An 11,561-nucleotide genomic window follows, 5' to 3' on the forward strand; every position below is an offset into this window, starting at 1 on the left:
GTCCAGGTGTTTAGCCCATGGTTTGTTTGCACTGAGATCCTGGATGAGAGGAGCTGCCCCTGTGGGGTGCACACTGTGCTGTGGGGGCTGAACTGGCTCTGCCTCTTGTCTTGGGGTGCAGGAAAGCTGCTGGAGAGGGGAAGGGCTGAACTGGCTCTGCCTCCTGTCTTAGGGTGCAGGAAAGCTGCTGGAGAGGGGAAGGACCCCCAACATGCCTGGATTTTGGGATATGGAGTCATCCTGCTTCTCTGCTGTGTGTGGGGAAGGGCTGAGTGAGGAGGAGAGGAGATGTGAGGTGTGGGAGAGCTCCTGAGTAAGACTGGGATTTAATGGCTGGAAATGTTGGTGAATCCTCTTTGAGGTGGAGCATCTGTTTTCTGGAGAGCTTGGGAAGAGCTTACTCTGAGGGCTGACTGTGTCATGGACCTCTCCCAGTTCATACTGGTCCTCCTGGAAATACCAAACCCTTCCATAGGGCTCTGCTGTCCTCCCTCCACCACATCCCTGGCTGTCACCTTCTCTCCAGGGCTGTCACCTCTGTCTCCCAGCAGTGGAAGATACTGGGCTGAGTTCAAACCACTGATGTCCCAATGGGCACAAACCCAAGTGTTTGTGGGTGAAGCCTTTGCTGAAGTGGCAGAGGGAAAAATCTCCCTGTGACTCCTGCAGGTGACTCCTCTCCCTCCCAAGCTTCCCCTGCATTGTGTTGCTCCTTTCCTAGAGCCCCAGGTGTTTTCCACACACCTGGAAGATGTTTCCCAGCTGCTCCTGGGCTGAGGAGGAGGAGAATGTGTGCAAAACCTCTGTGGCTTTCCCTCTGCCCTGCCCTGGTGTGCTCAGAGCTGGGAGTCTCAGCGAGGGCTGCCCAGCACTGACCTCGACTGCACAAGGATGTTGACTTTCCTAAACTTGCTTATCCATGCCTAGGGCCAAAAAAACCTTGTGGAAAATCCCAGCTCTGCTGTGCTGCTTGCTCTGTTCCCAGTGCTGGGAGAGACAGGACAGTCACTGCTCTGGTTTGGGGGCTCAGGGCTGGGAGTGGGGAATGGCCCTTTCCAGGAGTGAACTCTTGACTTCCCAGCTTGGCACCCCCTTTCTCCTGCCTTCCCTTGAAATCTTTCCACTGTGGATTGAAGCAGGTTTGTGGCAACAGGCTGGTTTTCACTCAGGCAGCTGCTGGCAGAGCCTTTGGGGACGGGGGTGGGATGGGATGGAATGGATCCTGCTGCACCCACAGAGCAGAGCTGGTGAGCAGAACTCTTCCCACTGCTGTCCTGTGCCAAAACAGCCCTGCTGTGATGGGATTGGCATCTCCTGCCTCCTCCAGCCCTGGCACCAGGGCACTGGGTGGGCAACAGGAGGGTCTTGGAGAAATTCCATCCTCCAAAGTTGTGTTGTGCTGTGAGTTGGGTTGTTCAAAGCCAACTTGGAGGCAGGCTGGGAGCAGATGCTGGAGCAGGCAGCAGCTGCACACGTGGAGGGCTGGACCAGCCATTTTGGCAGCTTTTCCCTGGAAATGCTGGGAGGAACTAAAGTCTTTTCCCCTGAAAGTGCTGGGAGAAAATGAGGCCTTTTTCCCTGAAAATGCTGGGAGAAACTGAGGCCTTTTCTCCTGAAGAGGCTGGGAGGAACCAAAGTCTTTTCCCTTGAAAATGCTATGAGGAACCAAAGTCTTTCCCTGAAAATTGCTGGGAGGGACCAAAGTCTTTTCCCTGAAAATTGCTGGGAGAAACGGAGGCCTTTTTCCCTGAAAATGCTGGGAGAAACTGAAGCCTTTTCCCCTGAAAATGCTGTGAGGAACCTAAGTCTTTTCCCTGAAAATTGCTGGGAGAAACTGAGGTCTTTTCCCCTGAAAATGCTGGGAGGAACTGAAGTCCTTCCCTGCAAATACTGGGGAAGGACTGAAATCTTTTCCCTGCAAGTGCTGGCAGGACCTGCAGCCCTTCCCTGCAGCCTTCTCTTTCCTGCTGGGATGTTTGCAGTCCCTCTGTGGACTGATGTGGGGCTGCTTTTCTTGCTAACAAAAGCAGAGTTTATTTTTTAAGCCTGTCCCCAGGAATCAGCAGCTCTTTGAAAGGCAGGATGTGCTCTGGGAGCCTCCTGGCAGAGCACAGCCGATTGCTTCCTTTGTTTAAACTCTTCTTTCCCCCAATCCTTGCAACAGCTGCCCAGAGGTGACTTTTCAGCCCTGGATGCTGCAGGGATGGGGATGGGAGGTTGTGTTTGCATCCAGGGCTGCTGCTTGATGGAGAAATCTGCCAAACCCCCTTAGTTTGAAGCAGCCTGGACTGAATATAAGCAACACTTGGAGCTGGAGAAGTTCTTCCAAACATTTCAGTCGTCTCACACATGGGCCATGGTGTAAACTGGCCCTGCTGGTTATGGGTTTGAGTCATGTTGAAGATGCAGAGTCTGGTCCTGTAGCTCCCAGACCCCATCAGTTGTCTCTGTAGAGCAGCTGGATGATGCCAAGCTGCACTTAAATGAGTTTTAACCAGTGCTAGAGGAGATTTAACTTTGTTCCAGCTTGGAAAAAGCTCCAAAAGCAGAAGTTCAAGTGATGCCACTTACCTTCCTGGGATGGGGGTTCATAGGGGGGAACTGCTGCTCTTAGGGCAGGACTGGGAGCTGCAAGTGCTTGGAGAGTCGCCTTGATCTGGAAGTGAGATCACTGGCAAACCCTTCCTGTTCCTGCTGTGGGGCTGGGAAGGTGGAAACACTGTCAGGGGGACATGGAAACTGAGCCAAGGTGCTGCTGTGGGGCTGTTTGTGGTCCCTGTGTGGGGAGAGGGATGGTGTGTTTGCTTCCAGATATCCCTGCTGAAGAGTATCCTACCTGTTCCTTGCCTGGAGGGTGGTCCAGGAATCATAGAATCAACCAGGTTGAATGGCTTGTGGCTCCCTAAATGAGCTCTTTCCTCAATGAGATGACACAGGAATGGCTTGTAGCACCTCAAATGAGCTTTATCCTCCATGGGAATGGTGCAGGAATGGCTTGTAGCACCTCAAATGAGCTTTTTCCTCCATGGGATGGCACAGGAATGGGTTCTAGCCCCTCAAATGAGCTCTTTCCTCCTTGGGAATGGTACAGGAATGGCTTGTAGCCCCTCAAATGAGTTCTATCCTTCATGGGAATGGTACAGGAATGGCTTGTAGCCCCTTAGATGAGCTCTTTCCTCCATGGGGGTGATTCAGGAATGGGTTGTAGCCCCTCAAATGAGCTTTGTCCTCTGGCACAGGAATGGGTTCTAGCCCCTCAAATGAGCTCTTTCCTCCTTGGGAATGGTACAGGAATGGCTTGTAGCCCCTCAAATGAGTTCTATCCTTCATGGGAATGGTACAGGAATGGCTTGTAGCCCCTTAGATGAGCTCTTTCCTCCATGGGGGTGATTCAGGAATGGGTTGTAGCCCCTCAAATGAGCTTTGTCCTCCATGGGATGGTACAAGAATGGGTTGTAGCCCCTCAAATGAGCTTTTTCCTCCATGGGAATGGTACAGGAATGGCATGTAGCCCCTCAAATGAGCTCTGTCCTCCTTGGGAATGGTGCAGGAATGGCTCGTGGCTCCCCAGACCAGCTCTTTGCTCCGTGGCTGTGCAGTGGTGTCAGTGGTGCTGCTGGGGAAGGGCTGTGAGCTGCACAGAGCAGACAGACCCTTCTCCCACGGGAACCCTGTGCCTGGCTGTTCACAGCCGGATAAACTTTCATCTGCCTCGGAATTGCCATGCTCAAACAGCTCCTAATGTGGCAGCCAGACGGGAGCTGTGGCCGGAGGAGACTCCAGTGACCTGATTTAGCAGAGCCACACAAACAGCCTCAACTCAGAGCAGCCTCCCCTGGGCTCCTGCCAAAGGCTCCTCCACAGGGACACACAGGGCAGCTCTTCTGGGAGGAGGATCTGGGGGCTTGGGGGGTTTTCAGGATGGGAAGTGGCTATGAGCTCTGGGCTGGTTGTGGGTTTTTTTGGGGGGTTGATGCCTTGTGTTGAGCCAGGGGTAGAAAACCTCAGGAGAGTGGGGTGTCCCTGCCCTCCTTGTGCTCCTCCCTTCCTTCACTGCCTGTTCTGTGAGAAATCACAAGATCATGGAACATCCTGAGCTGGAAGGGGATCATCAGTCCAACTTCTGCCCAGGACACCCCAACAATGCACCCTGTGTCTGAGAGCATTGGGCAAACACTCCTGGAGCTCTGTCAGCCTTGGGGCTGTGCCCACTGCCCTGGGAGCTGTTCAGTGCCCAAACACCTCTGGGGGAAGAACCTTGTCCTGATATCCAACCTAACCCTGTCCCAGTGCCCAAACACCTCTGGGGAAAGAACCTTGTCCTGATAGCCAACCTAACCCTGTTCAGTGCCCAAACACCTCTGGGGGAAGAACCTTGTCCTGTCCTGATATCTAACCCTGTTCCAGTGCCCAGACACCACTGGAAGAAGAATCTTGTCCTGTTATCCAGCCTAACCTTCCCCTGACACAGCTCCAGCTGTTCCCTGTGTCCTGTCACTTGTGACTAGAGCAGAAATTGGTGCTGTCCTTCCCCTGCCCCTCGTGAGGAGCTGCAGACCCTGATGAAGTCTGACCTCAGTCTCCTCTTCTCCAGGCTGAATCTGGAGGTAGTTTCCTTCTTGTCAAGAAGAATCTTGTCCTGTTATCCAGCCTAACCTTCCCCTGACACAGCTCCAGCTGTTCCCTGTGTCCTGTCACTTGTGACTAGAGCAGAAATTGGTGCTGTCCTTCCCCTGCCCCTCGTGAGGAGCTGCAGACCCTGATGAAGTCTGACCTCAGTCTCCTCTTCTCCAGGCTGAATCTGGAGGTAGTTTCCTTCTTGTCTCTCCCAATGTAATCACCTGAGGTCCTGCAGAGCTGCAGATTCAGGAGGTGTTTTCCTGCCCCCCCAAGCAGGGACTCAGTGCAGGCACACAGTGCTTGGCTCCATCACGTGTCCCACTGCCCCACATCCCTCTGTCACTTGGCTTAATCTGACAGCAGCCCCGAGCTGGGGGAGGGATCTGTGTGTCCTGGTCCTTAGACTCTAATCAGGCAGAGGATGGATGGATGAATGGATTCCAGCAGTGTCTGTGAGGAGACCCCGATGTGCCCTGGCCAATCCCTCGACTGTCTGGCAGCTCTGACAAGCTCTTCTCCCTCAGTCCTTAAAATAATCCCTGTCTGGCTGATGCTGGAGCAGCTGTTGGGATGCTCAGGGCTCCACACCACTCCCCCTGGGCACTGCATCCCTTCACACCCACCATGGCATCACCAGAGCCACCGAAACCTGGATCCCTTCCTGCTCCCCCTCCTTCCTCCAGCAAGGAAAACCCCCTGGTGCTCCTGCCAAAACAGGAGCAAAGTGCTCAGATCCTGCTGTAGCATCACCCAGGAGCTGGGGGTACCTCCCTCAGGCAGCTCACACGGGTGGTTTTTATCCTGAATCCCATTTTTACTTGGAAGTTCCCTGATTTTGCCTGAAGAGCTCTTCCCTAGCAGCAGACTTTACACGAATGTCACATCCCAGGGTGCGTGGGACTAATTATTTCCTTGCATTTGTCAGGAGAGAGATGGGTTGGAGCAGCTTCTCCCACTTTATCTTCTCTCGGGCTGCTCGTGCCTGGAACCTGTAGAGTTTTCCTGAGGACCTTCAGGGTTCCATCTTCCCTCAACGTGGCTTTTGTTCCCTGCAGCTTCCCTACCTGCTGCAAAAAATTAGGGAACAAGTGTTTGTGCAGCAGTGGAACTGAAGAGCATCAGGGCAGGTGTGTTCTGGGGGGTGCACACGAGTGTGATGCTGCCAGAAAACCTTTCATCCATGGATTTTAGGCTTCGGACTGGGGTGGGCCCCCAACTTCCTGCTGGTTCCAGCTTGGGAAGCCTCTAGCTCTGGTCCTTGCTGGTGAGGATGCTGAGTGAGAGCTGCATGGTGGATCTGGCATGTGTTGCTTCGAGGCAGGTTGAGCAATAACCACCTCCTGCTTCCCCTGCCCATTTCTGGGGACACTGTGGAGGCTCCAAGGACCCACAGCTCTGCTCCTGCCTCGGTTTTGGCTGTGGGAAGGGAGGAGAAGAGGAGAGAACAGAGTTTGCTCCCTCCCTGGACCTCCCCACGCTGGGGACAAGCCTGTCCTCGCCGCAGCATCATCTATTCCCACGCAGCCACTGCCTCCCACACTCCCATCCCGAGGCAATCCCACACTCCCAACCCGAGGCAATTCACTCCCTGCCTCCTCATTAAGATTTAATTCATTGCTGACTGTTGCTGTGGCTGATTCTCATGCAGAGCTGTGGTTTCCCCTCCCCGGTTCGTGGCAGGGATGCTGTGCCTGGGACTGGCTGGGCAGGGATAGTGGGAACTCCTCTCCCCTGACCTGAAATTCCCTGAGGATTGGGATGTCTATTCCTTATCGAGCAGCTCCTGGGAGCTGGGGAGAAAAGTGATGCCTAATGGTGGGGGAAGGCTGTGGGTTTGTGCCTTGCATCCCACGCCTGGCACGGACAGACAGATTCCTCCTGCCTGGTAACCACAGCAGCTCAAGGCTGGGAAAAAGCTGCCACAAATCCTTGGAGATTTCCTCAAAATCCAACGGGAACCTAATTCTAGCTTCACCCGTGGTGTCTGTGGCTGTCTCCCCTCCCTGTCCAGGCTGGGCTGTCAGTGCTGCTGCCGATCCAAGCTGCCTGTTGTTTTCCAGGTTATTTTTATCCCCCTCCTCCTGGAGCTTTGCAGATTCCCTGAGCTCCACCAGGGATGGATGTCTGTATTTCCCAGCCCTCGCACTGACTGGGGCTTCCCTCCTCCCCAGCCTGGGGTTGCTGCTGGAGACTCATCTTCTCCCAAGCGTTATTAGCATGCCCCGGGCATGGGATGCTGTTGCCATGGCAATGGGATGATTTCGCCTGGCAGCAGCAGCAATAGTAGGGGAGGGAGCTCCACGCTGGGGCTGAGCTGGGATACACCGACTTACAACCTGCCTTTGCCCTTCCCCGTGGCTTTCTGCCAGCCTGGGGGCTCCTAACATTGGAAAAATGTGTAAAAACTGCTGCTGAGCAACAGGAAAAATCCTTTGGATGTGCAGGCTCCAGGCAGTGGTGGTGGCACTTGTTTTCCTCATAGGGTTGGAGCTCCATCCCTGTTCCCACAGCAGTCTGGGAATGGTTGGTACATCATAGAATCATAAAATTTTAGGGGTTGGAATGGAGCTTAGGGATCATCTAGTCCCAATCCAATCCCTGGGCAGTGACATCTCCCACCAGACCAGGATGCTCAAAGCTTTATCCAACCTGGAATGAACAGTGCCACGGTTGGGGCAGCCACAGCCTCTCTGGGCAACCTGTGCCAGTGTCTCACCATCCTCACAGGAAAAAAACTTTATTCTGTCTATCCTGTGCCTTCCCAACCTGCTCTGCACATGGGGAATTAGAGGTCTGGGGAATATTGGGGTTTCATGGAATCCCAGGCTGGTTTGGGTTGGAACCCATCCCTCATCCAGTCCCATCCCTGTGCCGTGGGCAGGGGCACCTCCCTCCAGCCCAGGTTGCTCAGAGCTGTTTGTGCTCAAAAAGTGGCTTTGTTTTCTCTGATCATCGTCTGAGTCAGGCTGTGACTTCCCAGAAACTCAGGGAAGGGCTCCAGGATGTGAGCAGTGACTGGGGTGAGACAGGAGCTCAGGGCTGTCCCCTCGTGCCCCCTGAGCTGAGGTGCTGCTCTTAGTGCATTAACAATACTGCTAATTAAGCTCTGGCTCTGCCAGCAGCTGCTTCATGGCACCTGGGGTGGGCAAAAAACTGCTGGTGGGGTTTGCTCCATAGCCTGCTCCTCTGGAATCATGGAATCATTAAGGTGGGAAAAGCCTTCTCAGATCACTGAGTCCAACCCCTAACCCAGCACTGCTCTGTCACCACTAACCATGTCCCCAAGTGCCACATCCACACGTTTTTGAGCACTCCCAGGGATGGTGATCCCACTGCTTCCCTGTTCCAGTGCCTGACCATCCTTTCAGTGAATAAATCTTCCCCTAATATTCAACCTGAACCTCCCCTGGCACAACTTGAAGCTGTTTCCTCTGCAGTGTGGTGTCCTCCTGGTGTCTGTTGCTCCTGATGAGCTCAGGACCCTCCCAAAAGATCAGACTTTATCATTAGTGGAGTTTTACTGCAGGAATCTCTCTGCAGCAGCCACAGGCAGTGGCTTGGTGGAGTATTATCTACCTTGCTGCTACTGGATCCCAGTGTGAATCCTAGACACACCAGTGCTGGGAAGGAGCCTGAACACACTGGTTTATATCCCCTCTAATCAGATTGATCTCCAGGGAGGTTAAGCTGAGTCCTTGGAGCAGTTGGTGATCTGTTGTTTGGGTAAAACTCATTCTTGTCCTTTTCAGTCTTGCTGTTGGGGGATTGGGAGGGTTAATTTGGGCTTGCTTGGTGTGGTCATGGCTGTGCTGTGTGTTCCCATGTGCTGCTGCTGCTGGGGGAGGGTTGGCTGGGGTCTCATGGCCAAGCCCCAGCAGCCTCTCCTGTGCTGTCCCCAGATGGGCAGAACCTCTCCCATCCCTCTGCTGTTGTCTCCAGCATCCCAGAGCAGCTGGATGGGGGTGCTGGGACGTGGTGGGTGTGCAGGAGGGAGGAGAGGTGTGTTTTGGGGTGCTGGCTGGGGGTGGGTGGGCTCCCTGCAGGGCTGGGGAGGGAGCATGCAGCGAGCTGCTGCCTGCTGAGCTGTCTTTTCCCCTTTCTGCAAACCACATCTGCACTGGGTGGTTTCTGGGTGTGCAGGGGGGGTTCTCTTTCTGTCCTCACGGAGGCTGAGGCAGCTATTTTTGTTCTTGAGTTTCCTGCAGTGCTACTTCACTGAGGTATGTGCTGCTCTGGCAGGGCTGTACTTGTGAATCTGCTGCTGTCCTGCCCCACCAGTGCTGCCTCCTTGTTATCCTCACCCAAGGCAGCGTGGGCAGAGGTGCTGGTGCTGATTCTGTAAACAGATAATTGCTCCAAAGCAGAGCCTGGAGGCTTCCAGGACCCACAAAACCTCAGTTCTTATAGGCTGGGAAGGGCTGGGAGCTGCAGGTATCCCAGTTTTCTGCACAGACCTCAGGTGGGAGCTTGGTTCAGCCACCACTTGGGCTACGTGGGCAAGGACAAGGGGGAATGGATTTAAACTGCTAGAGGACAGGGTTAGATTGGATGTTGGGAAGGAATTCCTCCCTGGGAGGTGCTGAGGCACTGGCACAGTTTGCCCAGAGCAGCTGTGGCTGCTCCATCCCTGGAATGTTCCAGGCCAGGTAGGATGGGGTTTGGAGCAACCTGGGCTGGTGGGAGGTGTCCCTGCCCATGGCAGAGGTGGGATGAGATGAGCTTTAAGGTCCTTCTAACCCAAACCATTCTTGGATGGAGATATGGGAGCTTGAAGCTGAACTGGGATGGGGATGGTGTCTGTGCCTTCCCTAAAATGCTGTCAGGAGGATTTTGGAGGCTATCCAGTTTGGGAGTCCCACTTTAATGAATGTGACCCTTTGCAAAGGCATTTCCCCCTCCTTGCTCTCTGCCATCTGCAGCACAGACCTGGAGAGCTGCTGTGGGCTGTGTTGGGTTTCTCTGCCATCCCAGGAGCACAGTGACCATCTGCTCCGTGTCACATTCCCTCCCTGGGCTTTTCCTGGGAAGTGCTGTGTGCACAGGGCTCTGCCTCTCTGGCAGTGTTCCTCTTGCAGGCTGTTTGCTCTCCCCCTGTGCACAGCTCCAGGCACAGTGAGAGTAGCTGTGGGAGCAGATCCAGTGGGTGGGAGCATCCTGTGGGATGCAGGATGGGGCTGATCCCAGGGAAGGAGCAGGACCTGAGCAGTGAAGCTCAGTGCTGAGACTGACTCTGTCCCTTCTAGGCAGCTGAAAGACCCCAGAAATATCAGCCCTGGGGATCTGGTTAGGCTCAGCTGAGTGTTTGCCACTGAATATACCTTGTTATCTAGCAATTTGCTCTATTCCATGTCTCCTGGAGGTGGGAATGACCATGTCAGGTTCATCCAGCTGCTTGGACAAGGCTGGTAGCAACCACCAGCTTGAGCATGAGATGTTTCATTTCTCCCTGAGCTTCTCCCTGAGCTCTTCTCCCTGTTCTGTATGTTGTGCTGATGTGGTTTGTGCCAGGACTGGGATATTCTGCAGCAGCAGGAAACCACAGCCTGAGGCTGATGTGGATGAAACTTCAGGCAAAGCAGCAACTCAACCCACCCCACTCCCCTCTGACCCTTCAGAGCTGAAACTGGGATCAGGTCACTGTGCTCCAGAGTCAGCAGCTTTTCCTGGGCTAATGGTCCCCTCAGGGCTGTTTGATGAGACAATGAAGATGTGTTAAGGTCTCTGCAGAAACCAGACAGGCACAGACATGGAATGGATTTGTCCCTGGGGGGAAAAAAAAACCCTCCTCTTCTCTTTTATTTTGTTGATAAAACTGAAGTTTAGCTGAAGTTCATAGAGAAAGATTGGGAATGAGCCCAGTGGGAAAGGTGTGTTGGCTGGGGAGGTGTCAGGGACAGGTGTCTGAAAAATCCATCTGAGAAATCCAAATGGCAGCTGCTAAACCCACACTGGTGGCTGTGCCCGTAGCTCTGCCTCCTCCAGAGCAGGACCAAAGCACTTCCATCCCTGGAAGTGTTCAAAACACATGTGGATGTGGCACTTGGGGACATGGTTAGTGGTGGGACTTGATCTTTTCCAGCCTTAACGATCCCATGGATCTGTGGTGAGACTTAGCTGTGCTGTCAGAGCATCCAAGGGCATGGGGCTGGTGCTGGTGGGAGGAGTGGGAGAGGGCAGGGAGCAGCAGGACTAACCATCTCCTTCCCTCCCCAGACACTACCCGAAGCAATCCTTCACCATGGTGGCAGACACCCCTGAGAACCTGCGCCTAAAGCAGCAGAGTGAGCTCCAGAGCCAGGTGAGCCCTGCAGAGCCAGAGGGAGTTCCTGCTCTCCTCACCTGGGGATGACATACTTTGCCCCATCACTCTACCTTCTCCCATGCTCTGGTGCTTCCCAGTGCCCTCACAGGGCAGAGGAACAGGCAGGTTTGGAGTTCTCTCCTCTCAGGTCTCACCCATCCCACCTGTGTTTGCTCTTCCCTTCATCCCTGACTGCTGGGACCTCCCAGAGCTGGGAATCCACCTCTCCCAGTCCATGCCTTGCACCAGTTTCCCTTTTCCCAGCTGATATCCAGCCACACCACACCTCCAAGTGAAATGGCTTCACCTGGACAGGGGTTGACTCTCCAGGCAAGTATTTCAGGTCACCCCAAACCTCACAGGGCTTGGAAGCTCTGCAGGCAGCAATCAAGAGATGGAGGGATAAGAACTGGCACAGATAAGGATTCCTCTCTTTAGAGGGAAGAGCAGAGCCTGTTGGAGTTGTCCAGACGTGTCCTGTTTGATCCCCTGGAGGTGTCCCTGGCTCAGCAAAGTGCCCTGGTGCAGGGTGTGGGCTGTAACTCCTGGTGACACACTGGGGACTGTCCCTTGGGTGGGCCACAGACTCATCCCTGCTCTCCTTTTCCTCCAGAGCAGCAATGTGAGCAGCAGTTTTGTA

At 54.2% G+C, this 11,561-nt stretch overlaps 1 protein-coding gene across 1 annotated transcript in view; it reads left to right on the forward strand.

Annotated features, from left to right (window-relative positions):
• The window catches only part of LASP1 (LIM and SH3 protein 1), a 28,066-nt gene that overhangs the window by 4,125 nt on the left and 12,380 nt on the right, over positions 1–11,561 (forward strand). The gene's annotated exons all lie outside the window — the stretch shown is intronic.

The sequence above is a fragment of the Acanthisitta chloris genome, unplaced genomic scaffold (genome assembly GCF_000695815.1).
Source record: "Acanthisitta chloris isolate BGI_N310 unplaced genomic scaffold, ASM69581v1 scaffold8369, whole genome shotgun sequence".
In the NCBI taxonomy this organism is placed as follows: Eukaryota; Metazoa; Chordata; class Aves; order Passeriformes; family Acanthisittidae; genus Acanthisitta; species Acanthisitta chloris.